The sequence below is a fragment of the Thalassophryne amazonica genome, chromosome 18, assembly GCF_902500255.1.
Source record: "Thalassophryne amazonica chromosome 18, fThaAma1.1, whole genome shotgun sequence".
NCBI classification, from domain to species: domain Eukaryota; kingdom Metazoa; phylum Chordata; class Actinopteri; order Batrachoidiformes; family Batrachoididae; genus Thalassophryne; species Thalassophryne amazonica.
Window position 1 is genome coordinate 46,654,289 of NC_047120.1, and position 16,182 is coordinate 46,670,470.

Below are 16,182 nucleotides of genomic sequence, written 5' to 3' on the forward strand. Positions count from 1 at the left end.
GGTATTGATGTTGAACGATCCTCGTGTAAAAAGATCGATACTCAAGCTTTTTTTCTCTCCCGCACGCACTGTCGTCTGCGCACGCAGATTCATCAAAGTCTACTCTCTGTCTGTAAGAGCACCGCTGCACTGTGTCACAACACGGAGCAGCGCACCCTTGTATTGTGGTTTGTCAGCCCTCTACCACTGGAGATTTTGTTTTAAGTTGTGTTGAGTGATATTTTTTTAAACAAAAATGATGATTGTGATAATAAAGTATTTTGTTATCACGTGCAATGTTTGGCGAAATTCTATCCTAGGTCTTTTGGATCCTTTGGATCTATGAAGCTTAAATATGAAAAAGTACAGGTATTGATATCAGCGATACTGGGCCTGTATTTACTTGGTATTGGATCAACACCAAAATTCCCGGTATCGCCCACCTCTACAGCACACCTTTGTATTGTGGTTTGTCAGGCCTCTACCCCAGGAGATTTTGTTTTAAGTTGTGTTGAGTGATATTTTTTTAAACAAAAATGATGATTGTGATAATAAAGTATTTTGTTGTCACGTGCAATGTTTGGCGAAATTCTATCCTAGGTCTTTTGGATCCTTTGGATCTACGAAGCTTAAATATGAAAAAGTATCTGTATTGATATCAGCGATGCTGGGCCTGTATTTACTTGGTATAGTATCAATACCAAAATTCCCGGTATTGCCCACCTGTACTGTTCAGCATTACAAGTACGCATGCGCAGCGCATGCTATCGGGACAAACAAAGCCATGACACAAATGATATAAAACACTACAAGACAACACAGTCCAATGTACTGGGGAACATTTATTATGCTTACTTTTGATGAGAAATGCCATTTACACACGCAGTAGTGAGCGATATTACATTGATTACGCGTCCCCCGTCAAGCATGTGCATTTGTTTGTCCCGATGCATTCCCATCAGCCCCCACGTGCCCGAGATGCTGAAGTGGCTTATTTTAAATACTGTTGCTTTGTAATATTTCTAGAGTTTTTTTTTCCCCTTTATATTTTTACACCTATTAACTCAGAATGTGCATGGATTTAATCGGCTATACTAAAATACGAAATGGAGCCTGATAATCACGAAATGGGGGTGAAATGTAATGCGAAAATGGAGCAGAGTTACTCCAAATATGATTAAATATGATTCAGTTAAGTACTTAATTTTTTTTAAGCAAAACGTAACAAAATGGAGCAGAATGACTCCAATATGATTCAATTAAGTATTTTTATTTCATTTTTGTTTGTTTGTTTTTTTGCAAAATGGGGCGAAATGGGGACCGATAATAACGAAATGGGGGTAAAACGTAACAAAATGGAGTGAACTGACCCATTGAAGTTTCGTCTCTTGAACACCAGATGGCGCACCTGCTCCTAGTACATGTACTGAGCTCATTTCACACACACACACACACACACACACACACACACACACACACACACACACACACACACACACACACACACACACACACACACACACACACACACACACACACACACACACACACACACACACACAAAACGAAAGCCAAACAACTAAATAAAAATACTTGTTTGGAGTAAGTCTGGGTCATTCTGCTCCATTTTGTTACATTTTACCCCCATTTCGTGATTATCAGGCCCATTTCGCTCCATTTCGTCCAGTTCGTATTTTAGTATGGCCCCATTTATTTGGCAGGTTTTTCACTACCCTGCGCTTTAGCGGAAGCACCTGCAGGTAATTGAGTGTGTATTAGGGTGGTCCTTATTTTGCAAAGTTTGGAAAATAATACTCTGAACTCTTGAATAGGTTCCAATTGATGAAAAAACATGCTGTGTAAAATTTTGTTTGTATGAATTAATTTTTTAGAGGTAGCTCAAAAGCATTGAAATTTTGCTATTTTCATGCTATTCTCGAGGTTGGAAATCTGGGCATTTAGCCTCTAGAGGGGGATTTTGTCGGTGAAAACATTGCCAAGCTGAATACAAATGCATGCGATTTGGTCACTTTTCAAAGGGGTCAGACTCGTCAATAAAGTCAATTTAATGTACAAAGGTTAATTTCAGGTCAGCTTGGTGTATAAATCTCACCGTTCCAGGCAATGAGAGCTGACATCTGGCTGATAGAAGCAAATAAGAGACAAAAGTAAACCGGCTGATTTTACGTAATAGAACAGCATACAGCCTGAGCGAGTTCACCAAACGGACTGTCACAGAAATACAACTTCTTGCCTTTGGATTGGTCACTTCACTGAAGTGACGTAACACCAACCTTGAGAATAACGCTATAATAACTAAAGCTTGAAAATCACCTGTAGAGGCCATCTTGAATTCCTAAGTGAGCACCAGGAGAATTCATCATATGTATGTTGTTTAGGATGAGTTGGGGCACCATTAAGCTTTAGTTTGTATAGCGTTATATAGCAGAAAATAGCAATATTTCAATACTTTTGAGCTACCTCTAAAAATTAATTTATACAAACAAAATGTTTTCTCATCAATTGGAACCTATTCAGGAAGTCAAAGTGTTAAATTTCAAAACATTGCAAAATAAGGACAACCCTAGTGTGTATGACTGTGGACAAATTATGTTGGAAAAAGGCCACCAGATTTTCATGAAACATAGTAGGAATATTCCTGTTGTATGGCTGGGGTGCCTGGCTGCCTTTTGTTTCTGTCTTCTGTTCTCTGTCTTTTGTTTTTCCTTCCAGGTGGCATGCGTTCAGGACTGAGTGGCTGTGTGGCTGAGTTATCAGGACCTCACCCTGATCACCTGAAGCTTGTCATGTGCAGCTCGTCAGGACTCACAGCTGTGGTGCATCTTTATGGATTGGGGCATGGTTGCATTTAAGTCTGGAGTACACAGTGTGTATTTGCCAGAGACTCGACCTTGTGACCAGACGGGTGAGATCGTCGTCTAGAGAGCCATCTCATCATCATGGATGCAGAGACGGTACCAGGTTTGATGCCATGGTCTGTGAAAGAGGAGGGGGTGAGGTCTCACGCTCGTCAGCCCACTTCCTGAGGTACTTTAGGTTTTGTGACTAACATGGGTACAGTCAGTAAATGTGGTGTCCCTCACACCTTATTATATTGAGCTGTTATGTTAGTCGTTTAATCAGCTTCCACTGCAGTGGAGAATTGAACTGGGTGTTCCATGCCTGCAGGGTGGGAAGCTGATTGGTGATTAAGCCAGGCAGTGTTTGTTGTTTATGTACACCTTTGAGTGGTCTCTCTGTGTGTGGAGTGGTGGACTCACATGATGGTTTCTTCTTTCACAGACTCAGTTGGTCGCGGCCACCTGGGGGGTGTCGGCGGGGTCCTTGGGTCCGAACTGTTCTGGCTCCGGACCGTTTGTGCTGCTGGGAGCGCACCGTTATTCCACTTCGCCAGACCGCGCACTCATTCGTTGTTAAGCACTCACTGTTATGTTATTAAATTCTGTTATCCTTTGTACCGTGCTCTGCTTATTTTATACTGGGTCCTGTCCAACGCTGGTCGGTCCTCCGCCCGCGTCCGACACATAACAATTCCTTGGGTTAGTGTCTCCAGCAGTGTTAATTTTTAAAGTATGTTTTGGTTTTGTTGTAGTCACAGTCGACTAAGATGTCATTCAGTTTTAGTCATAATTTGGGTTGTTTTTGTTTTTTGTCATGATTTAGTTGAACAAGAGCGTCAGGAAAGGCATCCGGTGTAAAACTTGTGCTAATTCAACATCCAGATCATCCAGATCCACCTTGTATTTGTTGTGGCAACCCCGAGTGCAAACAAGGGAGAAGTTGAAGGGACTCAGTAGTTGAATAAAGATCATAGGATTATACAGTATGAGGTCTGTGATAAAAGTAACGGACCTTATTATTTTTTTCAAAAAACCATATGGATTTGAATCACGTGTGATTACATCAGACATGCTTGAACCCTCGTGGGCATGCGAGAGTTTTTTCACGCCTGTCGGTTACGTCATTCGCCTGTGGGCAGTCTTTGAGTGAGGAGTGGCCCACCCTCTCGTCGATTTTTTCATTGTTTAGGAATGGCTCAGAGACTGCTGCTTTGTTTGATAAAAATGTTTTCAAAACCTGTAAGGCACAACTGAGTAGACACCATTCGATAAATTCAGCTGGTTTTCAGTAAAAATTTTAACGGCTGATGAGAGATTTTGGTCTGTAGTGTCGCTTTAAGGACGGTCCACAGTGCCTGACGGCGATCTGCGCTTCGAGGCGGCAGCGTCTCGCCGTTTCAAGTTGAAAACTTCCACATTTCAGGCTCTGTTGACCCAGTAAGTCGTCAGAGAACAGAGAACTTTCAGAAGAAGTCGCCATGAGGAGTTTATTCGGACATTCCATTGTTAACGGACATTTTGTAATGAAATAACATGCGGGCAGAGTCGCATGTCAGGCCGGACCCGACCGCGGGGGGTCGCGACAGGAAAAACCTCCGTTGGAAACCTTAACGGGCAAGTTGGAACATGCCCAAGCTGTTAAACAATTTCTCAGTTACTCACTTGTTGAAAGCCATCAAAAGCCGCCTGAATTTTACAAATGGTTTTCAACACGGAGGTGTTTTTCCTGTCGCGGCGCACACAGATTCGCCAAGTTGTCACGGAAACGACTCGGCGAATTTGCGCGCATGTCTTTCATTACAAAATGTCCTTAAATAGTGGAATGTCTGCATAAAGTCCTCATGCCGGCCTGTTCTGAATCTTCTCTGTTCTCTCACGACGTCCTGGGTGAATTAAGCCTTAAATTAGGATGTTTTCAGGTCGAAACAGGCCGACGGCGGCGCCTGGAAGCGCTGCGCGACGTCCCGCTCCATGGGAAGTCCTTACAGCGACAGAAACACCCCATAATCTCTCATCAGCCGTTAAACTTTTCACCGAAAACCAGCTTAATTTCTCGAATAGTGTCCACTCGGATATCCCTCACAGGTCCAGAAAAAATGTTGATAAAGCAACGCACGCCGTCCGCAGCGGCTATTCAGACAAAGAGATTCCGACGGGCGGGGTGGAGCACTCCTCACTCAAGGCCTGCCCACAGGCAAATGACGTCACCGACACGCGTGAAAAAATTCACGCATGCGCACTAGGGTTCAAGCTTGTCTGACGTAAAAACATATGAATCAAATCCATTTATTTTTTGAAAAAAATAAAAAGGACCGCTTTTTCATCACAGACCTCGTAGTTGATTAAAATCTTATATTTCGTAAACTAAAAATAAAGCAAAACAAACAATTCAGATGGCTCAATTATGACTAAAACTCAATGACATTTTAGTTGACTATGACTAAAACTAAATCAAAATATGCTGTCAAAATGAACAGTCAACTCCATGATTCACTTTTGGAGCAGACTGGCCAAGTCAAAGTCATCAAAAATCTTCATCGTCGTTTTTTGTCTGCTCCGGTTAGCAGACACCACAGCAGATTATCTGTTTTCATCTCACCCCATCTTCTCCATCTTCTTCTGCCACACCATCCACCTGCATTTCCTCCCTCAGCACATCCATAGACCTCCTCTTTGGTATCCCTCTTCTACTCCTGCTTTGTGGCTCCATCCTCAGCATCCTTCTCCCTATCTACCTCGGATAGCTTTTCTGTATCGCCTCGCTTAACTTTGTCTCCAAAAATATAGTCCAAAAAACAAATTTTCCAGGGTACCTCTTTAACCAACCAGACCAGAGAGACTATGGAAAGCTGAAATCGATCAGAAAATCATTTGCAATCAAATGGTATACTCGTAAGTGGTGTGATGACAACATCACAAAGACATCATGAAATTATGTCATAATTGTTTGTACAAGCATTTGATCATTTCCAAGCCAACATTTTTAGAATATCTCTTGGCTGATTCATATTACACATCCCTTGGACTAACCAAACAAAATTACATATTGTGCGTAATAGTCCACTTGTGTGTTCATCTCTGTTGTATGCCCATATCTCAAGATCTTGTAATAACAGTTGTAACAAGTATCTCTAACAAGAGCTACAGTCATATGATCTTAATTTTGGTGTCATGTTATACACGGTTCTATAGATGTTGCAGTCGCATGGACTTCAGTAGAAGCACACTGCCCCTCTACAAAGGTGTTGAACACTGAGACATTGAGTAGGAGGAATAATATGGGACAAAATGTTCACTTTTTGGGATGCAGGATCAAACCGCTTGGATAATTTAACACACTGCTTTTTCTTACACAAACTTCACAATGAATAATGATAGTGATTCAAAGTGCACCATACGTCATGATGACTGAGAACCAAAAAACACAAATCAAAGTTTGGAACCGAATCAAAATGAGAGTTCCTGTCAGGATCTGGACAAGCATATTCTAAAAGTAGATACCTGGAAGTTCATAGGATCTGGTTCAGTATAGTGCACTTGCTCAAGAACATGTGTACCCAATTCCTTTGATCACTGGTTGGTGGGGCATGTCTGCATGACTCTGGCTGACCCATATATTGATCCAAAATTTGGTTCTACATATTGGCTGGAATTGTCTCTATACTCACAAGTACTCACTAATCCTAGTTACACCACTGGGTTAAATCTTCATCAGGTCAAGTAATATTGGGGAGCATGCGCTGGTGATGCACATTGCAGCATCCACCACTCTAAGGTACTGCCTTGGGTCCTGGATGGCGACCAGATAGCAGGCCACCTCTATCAGTCCATCCCACCTCTACAAAGTAACCATCTATCTGTCACAGTCAGATGAAACATGCGTGTCCCCTTGGCCTTCTCCAGTTGCTGGAGTCTTCAACACTGAGGCACCTACATGTTGGATTGTCCCAGAGAAAAATGTTCTAGCTGACGTTACCTCACAGTGGAAAGTGATACAATAGGGAAAATAAGGGCACGGTGAATCACGTGGCACAGTGAATCAGTAGCTATATCTGCAAAACTACATATATATTTGCAGCAGTTATGCCATATTTTTATACATAAAGACATCCCCCTTATAAATTGGTGTTTAGTTTTCAGATACATTAAGGACAAAACTAAGTGGCAAGTGAAGTCAGTTTTTTCCTATCAAAAGTAAATTTTGTGGATGTCACTGTCTTTGTATTTATTTCTCACATCAGAGGAAAGGTGGCCCAAAAATTGTTATTAGTTAGAAGACTAAGACCCTGTCCAACTGATGAGTATGTGTTATGTCTTCTCCAGACTATCAGCTATTTGATAACATGACTCATAGGTGTCGCACCCGGGGCACATTGAATTGGGGCACAGTGAATCAGAAGCCCCAGTATCAAGTGGATGACAAATATTACTTGTTGAAGCTTATACATTTATTTTTCCATGAATTATTTCTATAATTTGTGTATGTAAACAACTGTTTTCATGTTTGAACAGAAATTATGACAGTTGTATTTACTCATATAATAGTTTCTAAAGAACGTTTATCACTATATAAGACACTCACACATTACATAGCTAGGTTGCTGGATTATAGTTTATATATGCATCAGCATATATTTAATAATTTTGAAGAAATCTTTATAATCATGTGTTTTATGTGAATTGGTGTTCAGGGCACAGTGAATCAAAAATTTTATAATCAATTTTAAACACCTGTAATTTACACTTGGGGAGACACAAATAACAAAGCCTTATAAACAATAACTTGCTGTATTAAATCCACAATAGAATGACCTAAACGTATCATAATGTGTTTATGTTGCCGCAAAACAACATTTCTGATCCACTGTGCCCACGACTTCCCGACTCCTCATCTGGTCTCCCTTATTTTTTATTTTTACTTTTGATACTCTGTGTGCTTCTATACATTTCTGCTGGAACCTCAGTTTCCCAGAGGGAGTCTTCCCAAGGGATATAAAGTTCTATCTAATATAATCTCTCTAATAATCTAATCTAAATACCGTTTGACATAAAGTTATTCCAGTAGTACCCTCTGAAAAGTATCAAAGACGTCATCAGTTTCTGTCACTGGTTAGGATCCAAGTCTCACAACTATACAGTAAAACAGGAAATCCCAGGCCCCAAAAATGTGGAACTTCTCTCTCCTGCAAAGGTATTGTCATCGCCAAACATCTGTGTCCAGCAACCTCCTAACTCCGTAACCTCTTCGCAAATTGTCTCTCAGTCTTGAACAAAAATAGATGTATGTGGAGTCAGATCAATCAACCAGTGGAACACTGGTTGAGATCATTCATGTTCATTCATTGGTGACATTTTATTGATTATATTTTACTTTTTAGAACTACCTCTGCTGGGTGATGTCACCAATTTTGAATCACCCTTTTCTGGCAAGTATTAGCTAATTTTTGGTAAATATAAAACCAGTAGATATCGCCACCGCAGTGATTTGTGCATTTTGAAACAATGAAAGTTTGTCTCATTCATCATTTTTAGTACAGTCTGATGCAATGACTTAAAAAAATTAGAAGCAATCAACGAATGTGGTTTAAGAACTCAAAAACCTCTTATTTGCTGCTTGTACTGTGGAATATTTTGGGAAGAGTTTAATCCCCCCCAAAGGGGGGAAAAAAAATTAAAATCCTCCAGTGTTCTCAGCAATACATAATCAGGCCCAATCAACAACAAAAACCACTTCACAAAAACCCAACAACAAGAAGCATGTTAACTGATCTGTGCATGGCCTCTGGTTTTGATCATGTTGCTGCAGCTTGAAGAGATAACTCATGAGCACAATGAGGTTTTTCATTTATATTTAACATCTTCAGGGCTGGAAACTTCAAACTCATGATTGGTGACCTACAAGCCAAGAACTCTTGGTTTTATCTTGACTGTTCCTTCCAAAGGCATAACACAAACTTCAGTTCAATAGTACAAGTACACGCTACCCTCCTCACTCTCTAGCTCTATGCTAAAGCACTGCAGTTACAAAATTGACTTGTTTCTGTCTGGGAGGGGCTTTACTCAAAGCTATTAGCTTGACTTTTGGCTGGCATTGTGGACATATCTATCAGCACAAGAATCAAACACAGACAAGCAGAAACACTTAAGACCCTAATCAGCTTGATAGTGTTCTGGCATAGGACCTCTGTGTCCTACTCTGCAGTGACCTCTTGCAAGGCTCAACTCTCTTAACTGAGTTATTGTTCACCTCAGAAGAAATAATTGAATGAAGTAAAATCAATGAAGTTATCCATAAAGGCAATCATCGGACAACACTGGCTATTTAAAGCATTTCAACAGGTGAGATTCTTTTGTTCTGCTTCTGTAGGTGGGGGCGGTTTAAAGGTCTCTGGGGGAAACGTGTTGGGACCATTGTTGTGGGTTTTCTTTTCCTTGTCCTCTACCTTGCAGTTTCTTTTGACCACGAAGGATCATTTCCCTTCATGGTCATGTTGTTGCAGTATCCTAGGCTACGCATGGCCAATACTTGGCCAAAATTATTGCAGCCATACTAGGGTGGGTAGCTCAGTAGGAATAGGTGTTAGGCTACTAATATGTAAACCTGGGTTTGATTACCTGTCTGTGAAGACACCTTATCTGCATTATCCCTGTAATCCCTGTGCAGCTGCACTGCAAAAAAACAAACAACAACAAAAAAATACCAACATGAGTGCCGTGAGTTTTTATGTTACATGAATGTAAGTCTAACATGTAACTTCTACGACATGAAATCAAGTTTTATGGGTGAACACATTCAAATCTTGTAGTTTTAACATAACATGCAACAACTTAAAATTTAAATTGCTAAGTGAACATAATAAAATTATGGAAAGTATTTCCACCCAAGTAAAATGTGTTAATGTAGCCAGAAACAATTTTGCTTAGTGACCTAAATGTAAATTTGTTGGGTCAACATGATGAATTTGTGTTAATGTTACTTAATTACCATGGGTCAGGCCAAATAGATTTGTAAGGGTAAAAGTAAAAAAAAAAAAAATAGTAAGTCCCTTTGGCTGCTTGTTTGTTTGCGCTTGGGGTCGCCACAGCAAATCCAAGGTGGAGCTGCATAAATTGTGCTGATCCAACACAGTAAAGTTAAGTTGGCATGTAACTGTACTATAGTTGTAACTACTTACAGGGCAGGGGTGGTGGCCAAGTGGTTAGTGCACTTGGTTTCAGTATGGAAAGTTCCCGGTTCAAACCCCACTGCTACCATATTTCTCCATGTAATGTGGAGTTGCGTCAGGAAGATCATCTGGTGTCAAACCTGTGCAGATCCACCTCAGATTTGCTGTGGCAAGCCTGAGTGCAAACAAGGGAGAAGCTGAAGGGACTTATTTTTGTTACATTTACCCTTATATATCTAGTTGGTGTAAACCATGGTAATTGAGTAATAATAACGCAAATTCATCATGTTGACCCAAAAAATTTACACTTAGGTCACTCAGCAAAATTGTTTCTGGCTAGGTTCACACATTTTACTTGGGTGGAAATACTTTACATAATTTTTTTTTATGTTGATGGAGCAAGTAATTTTTTTGAGTGTGTAAATGGATGCTGGCTGTCTAGGTGACTGGCATCCTGTCCAGTCGGAGTCATAGGCTCTCATTAATTTCACGCTACAGTGGTGGAATGTAAAAGATGGATGGCTGGCATTGGTAACGCTGACATTAATTGAGTTTCCTTCCCATTTGCTTACCTCCTGAGGTCATGAAAAATTAGGCTTAGCTGCCGGTTGTCTTTTGCCTATTTAACTATAATAGACAAAGCACAGACAGTGCCAGATTGAATCAGCCCTGACGTGACGGATCAATTCAGTAATATCAGTTGAGCTGAGTGTTGGATTTTTTTTTTTTTCCCCCTGAGGAAAATTGACCTCACACAAAGGTTTCCAAATGGGTGATAGCTACTCTGGATGCTACTGCAATGCAATGTGCATTTGAAGATTACAAAGGAGTGATACCGCAAACACATTAAAGATGGAAGCAGAGAACAATATGTAAAAAATAAATAAATAAATAAAGCTCAAATTATTATTATTATTACTTTTAAACCATTGGTTTTATGCCAGTGACATTTTTTTAAGGGCCTGCCTGACAATAAGTAAATAAATAAATAAAATAATGGTAGACAACAATGACAAGGATTCATGCAAAGGACAGAGTGACAGAACAAATTGGAGAGAGGAAGACAGATGTGGCATTTGTGGGACAGAGGTCATGTAAAGACAGATGAAAGATGAAATGTGTGGGTCTGATTTGGCAACAAGAAAGTAAGACGTTAAACCAGAGGAAGTGCCCAGGCAGGGGTGATGTCAAGCAGTAGAGCGTGTTGTCCAATAAAGGTGTCAATGCACCTATGTGTGCAGTTCAAAATCTCTATATTTATCTCTTCAGTAACTGCACACCAGGAAAGGATAAATTTCAAACTGTTGTTTAATTTTAGTCTTAAATACTCAAAAAAAACATTACCTATCATGTCAACTACACTTTAAAGGTTCTATGAATGATTTTTTTTATGCCACCAGATGTCGCACTAGCCCCACTTTGAGGATCTAAACAAAGATATATGTAGGAAAAGTCTGAAGGTACTTGGAATGTAGCCTGACCACATTCTTAGTCAGAGGCATGTTTGACCTTTAAATGTTATTTCTGGATGTACTTCTCAACAATAGCTGGTGTACAGGTGTGTAGTGAGTACTGGTGTGTCTTTTTTACGAGTGAGTACTGGTGTGTTTCTGTGAGACAAAAAAACTCAGAGCACAGAGGGAGTATTACTTCATTTTCTCTACAGGGTACTATTACAGCCACTAAATCTTTCAAGAAAATAGCTGTTGGCTGCTAAATTAAGCAACCAATTACATAATGGCCTCAACTAAAAAATTGTGGTTTTGGACTTACTGGTTTTTGCATTCTGAACCCTACGAGTACATATCTACACTGGAGTGGGCCCTCTCATGGAAGCTGCCATGTTGTAACACCATGTTCATACAATAGCCCAGAAGGGACATATTTACTCATTCCATTCAATCAGTGGATGATCCTACTGATTGCTAGAGGGTCATACATATTGCCAAACATGTGAGAATGCAAGGGAGCATGAATCCCCAATGCCAAAGAATCGAAAACACAGCATAATACAATCTGCAGTCTTACAACTACATGACAATAACTCCCAAATACTGTAGTTTTAATGTAATAGTACATAAAACAGACATTATTTGGACTGTGCATGCTATTAAACCTCAAACATCTGATTGCGCTCCCCCCCCCCCTTCCCTCAAAAGATTCTAGTTACGCCCTTGAAATGCATCAACTTCCACACAAACAAACACAAGCAAAAAAAGCTGAATGGACAAAATTACTTGGTTAACTTCATCAGCAGTTCAACCTCACAGACGTGTGACGACACACATGGGACATTTAGAAATAACACATCATGTTGGTCACCACAGCCTGAAGCCTTGACTGTCACATTCTGCGTCAGCACCACAGTTTACACCAAAGGAAGCCTCACTCATTTGTCATGATGTAGATTGTGTGTAAACCAAAAGTAGCACAATTTCCCTGTGATTAGCAGGACAGGCGTGGCATTATTTTGGTTCTGCCAGATACAGGTTTGCACCAGGGAACCTCCCATTTTGGGCCATGTTTGCAGATGCACAATAACACAATATAAAGACAGTCCTATCAAATTGTTTGTGAGACCTTGTTGCTATTAGCAGCATCCTGTTGGCCACTAAGGCCACTGTTGCTTATTGTCATGCTTGAAGTATTCATAAAGTTCAAGAGCTGACTAATGTTTTGAGGACTACCAATGGTCAACCATAAAATATACTGGAAAAAGGCATCAAAGCCTCCCAAATGTCTTGAATAAAAGTTCTTTAATTTGGTGCCATCTTGTGGTGAGATCGAACGGATCCACATAAAGCAAACTGATACTGAAGATTAACTTTCAAAAATCTATGATCGTTATATAGAACAGAATTTCCAAAACATATTCTCACTTGAGCTTGGCCAATACATCAATATATCCTTCTCAGGGGAGATATTTTGTATAAAAATCTATTTAAATCTGCTTGATGCAGTTAAACATGGTTGGTATTTCTTGTTAAATGTTTTCAAAGTGTCACAGTGTGGCAACTGTGCATTTAGAAACTACATTACTATGAAAAACTCGAGGCTTGAAATGGTTAAATGTACACTTCTGTGACATATGTCACGGACGTCCCAATCAGGACTGCTGCTGAGTCCGTCTGTGCCGGGTGTGACACGCCTACTGTTGGAGTGAATGGGACAAATTTCTGAAAGGAGACATGGCAAGCAGCAGCTTCTTTTTATTTACAGCAAATGTCACAGAAACAAGTCTGTTGGACAATTTCGGTGAACACAGCTTTTTTTTTTCAAGGACTAATGTTAAATGCACAAAAAAAAAAAAATGCTTGATGGGTAATCCGAGTGTTTGACGAGTAATGATGGGTGGAATGCTTCATTATACAACACATAACGCGATACATCCATCATGAGTAGATCTGTATTATGATTAGAGTTCGACCGATATAGGATTTTTAAGATCAATACAGATTTCAATATTTGATGATTTAATACAACGTAACATGCTGATATATCAATATTCCCCGCCCAGAATTTCCCTAACAGTTTTGTTTAGTGTAATTTTTGAAATGAGTCCTCACCAAGATAACATGACATGCGGTGCATCCGGAAAATATTTACAGCACTTAACTTTTTCCACGGGCAGCACGGTGGCTTAGTGGTTAGCACTGTTGCCTCGCAGCGAGAAGGTCGTGGGTTCAATTCCCATGGCCTTTCTGTGTGGAGTTTGCCTGTTCTCCCCGTGTTTGCGTGGGTTTCCTCCGGGTGCTCCGGTTTCCTCCTACATCCAAAAACATGCGGGTTAGGTGGATTGGAATCTTTAAAATTGTCCTTAGGTGTGTGTGTGGGTGTGTCTGTGTTTGTTTGTCTGTTTGTGGCCCTGCGACAGACTGGCGTCCTGTCCTGGGTGTACCCCGCCTCGCACCCTATGACTGCTGGGATAGGCTCCAGCCCCCCGCGACTTTTTCCACATTTTGTTGTGTTACAGTCTTATTCCAAAATGAATTGCATTTCTATTTTTGCTCAAAATTCTACACACAATACCCCATAATGCCAATGTGAAAAAGGTTTTTGCTTGTTTGTTTGTTTTGTTTTGTTTTTAGATTTTTACAAGTTTATTAAAAATAAAAATAAACACTAAGAAATTACATCTACGAGTATTCACAGCCTTTGCCCTGAAACTCAAATTAAGATCAATCAAGTGCATCCTGTTTCCACTGATCATCCTTGAGATGTTTCTACAGCTTAATTGGAGTCCACCTAGGGTAAATTCAGTTGATTAGACATAATTTGGAAAGACACACACCTGTCTACATATAAGGTCCCACAGTTGACAGTGGATGTCAAAGTCAAAGGAATTGTCTGTAGACCTCTGAGACAGGATTGTCTAAGGCACAAATCTGGGGAAGGGTACCGAAACATTTCTGCTGCTTTGAAGGCCCCAATGAGCACATTGGCCTCCATCATCCATAAAAGGAAGTAGTTCAAATCCACCAGGACTCTTCCTGGAGCTGGCCACCCATCTAAACTGAGTGATGGGGAGAAGGGCCTTAGTCAGGGAGGTGACCAAGAACCTGATTGACACTCTTGTCAAAGCTCCAGCATTCCTCTGTGGAGAGAGTTCCTTCCAGAAGGAACACCATCTCTGCAGCAATCCACCAATCATGGCTATATGGCAGAGTGGCCAGGCAGAAGCCACTGCTTAGAAAAAGGAACATGGCAGCCCACCTGGAGTTTGCCAAAAGGCACCTGAAGGACTCTCAGACCATGAGAACAAAGTCCTCTGTTCTGATGAGACACAGATTGAACTCTTTGGAGTGAATGCCAGGTGTCATGTTTGGAGTAAACCAGGCACCATCCCTACAGTGAAGCATGGTGGTGGCAGCATCATGCTGTGGGGATGTTTTTCAGCAGCAGGAACTGGGAGACTAGTCAGGATTGAGGGAAAGATGAATGCAGCAATGTACAGAGACATCCTGGATGGAAACCTGCTCCAGAGCACTTTGACCTCAGACTGGGGTGACAGTTCAGCTTTCAGTAGGACAATGACCCTAAGCACACAGCCAAGATATCAAAGGAGTGGCTTCAGGACAACTCTGTGAATGACCTTGAGTGGCCCAGCCAGAGACCAGACCTGATTCTCTGGAGAGATCTGAAAATGGCTGTGCACCGATGCTCCCCATCCAACCTGATGGAGCTTAAGGGGTGCAGCAAAGATGAATGGACAAACCTGCCAAAAGATAGGTGCGGCAACCTTATGCCATTCTATTCAAGAAGACTTGAGGCTGTAATTACTGCTAAAGGTGCATCAACAAAGTATTGAGCAAATGGTGTGAATACTTTTGCACAGCATCTCACCATGTCATTTAGGTCCTTCTGACTTTATTCTGAGTAAATGCTTCAGGGAAGATTTGCATGGCAAAAACCTTTCAGCTTTTTTTAAAATTTGCACACAAAAACCCCCAAAACAAAACAAAAAAAAAAACTTTTTTCATGTTGTCATTATGGGGGCTTGTGAATGGAGTTTTGCAAGTGTGCAAAAAGTGAAGCACTGTGAATACTTCCAGATGCACTGTAATTGTGTGATACTAAATTTGTTTTATTAGTATGAACAGAATTTGAGCAGTCAAATTATGTAGGCTAACAGGCCCAAAACAGAATGAAATTATGATATATAGTTTATCCACTCATTAACATCAGTGGTCTTTTACATTTTAGAGATTTTTCTTTCATTAGCTGTAATTTTTTTTTATTGTTTAAATGTATGTGTTTCACATGAATAGCAACATAGTAGGAACACAGTTAATTTCTATGCTGCTCAGGCTTTTTCTGACAGCTGATTGTTTCATTTCACAAATGTGTGTTGACAACAAGGATACAAACAATGCAACGACAACATACGTGCATGGTTGATTTTCCATCTCTCCATTTCTTCTTAATTGTCAATTACCATCCTTTTAAAAATGCCAACACCGATTTATCTGCAAGCACCTCATATCGGCTTAGTGTATCGGTACTCCGATTTATCGGTCGGGCTCTAATCATGATTACATAACTATGTTGCTGTTCACAGTAATTATATACAAAATAATCTGTGGTGAATGTTTAAAGAATCAAATTATTCTGAAGAATAAATTGTAATCCCTGATGTTATCTGTTTCCTATTAGTATATAAATCATTCACGGTTCTT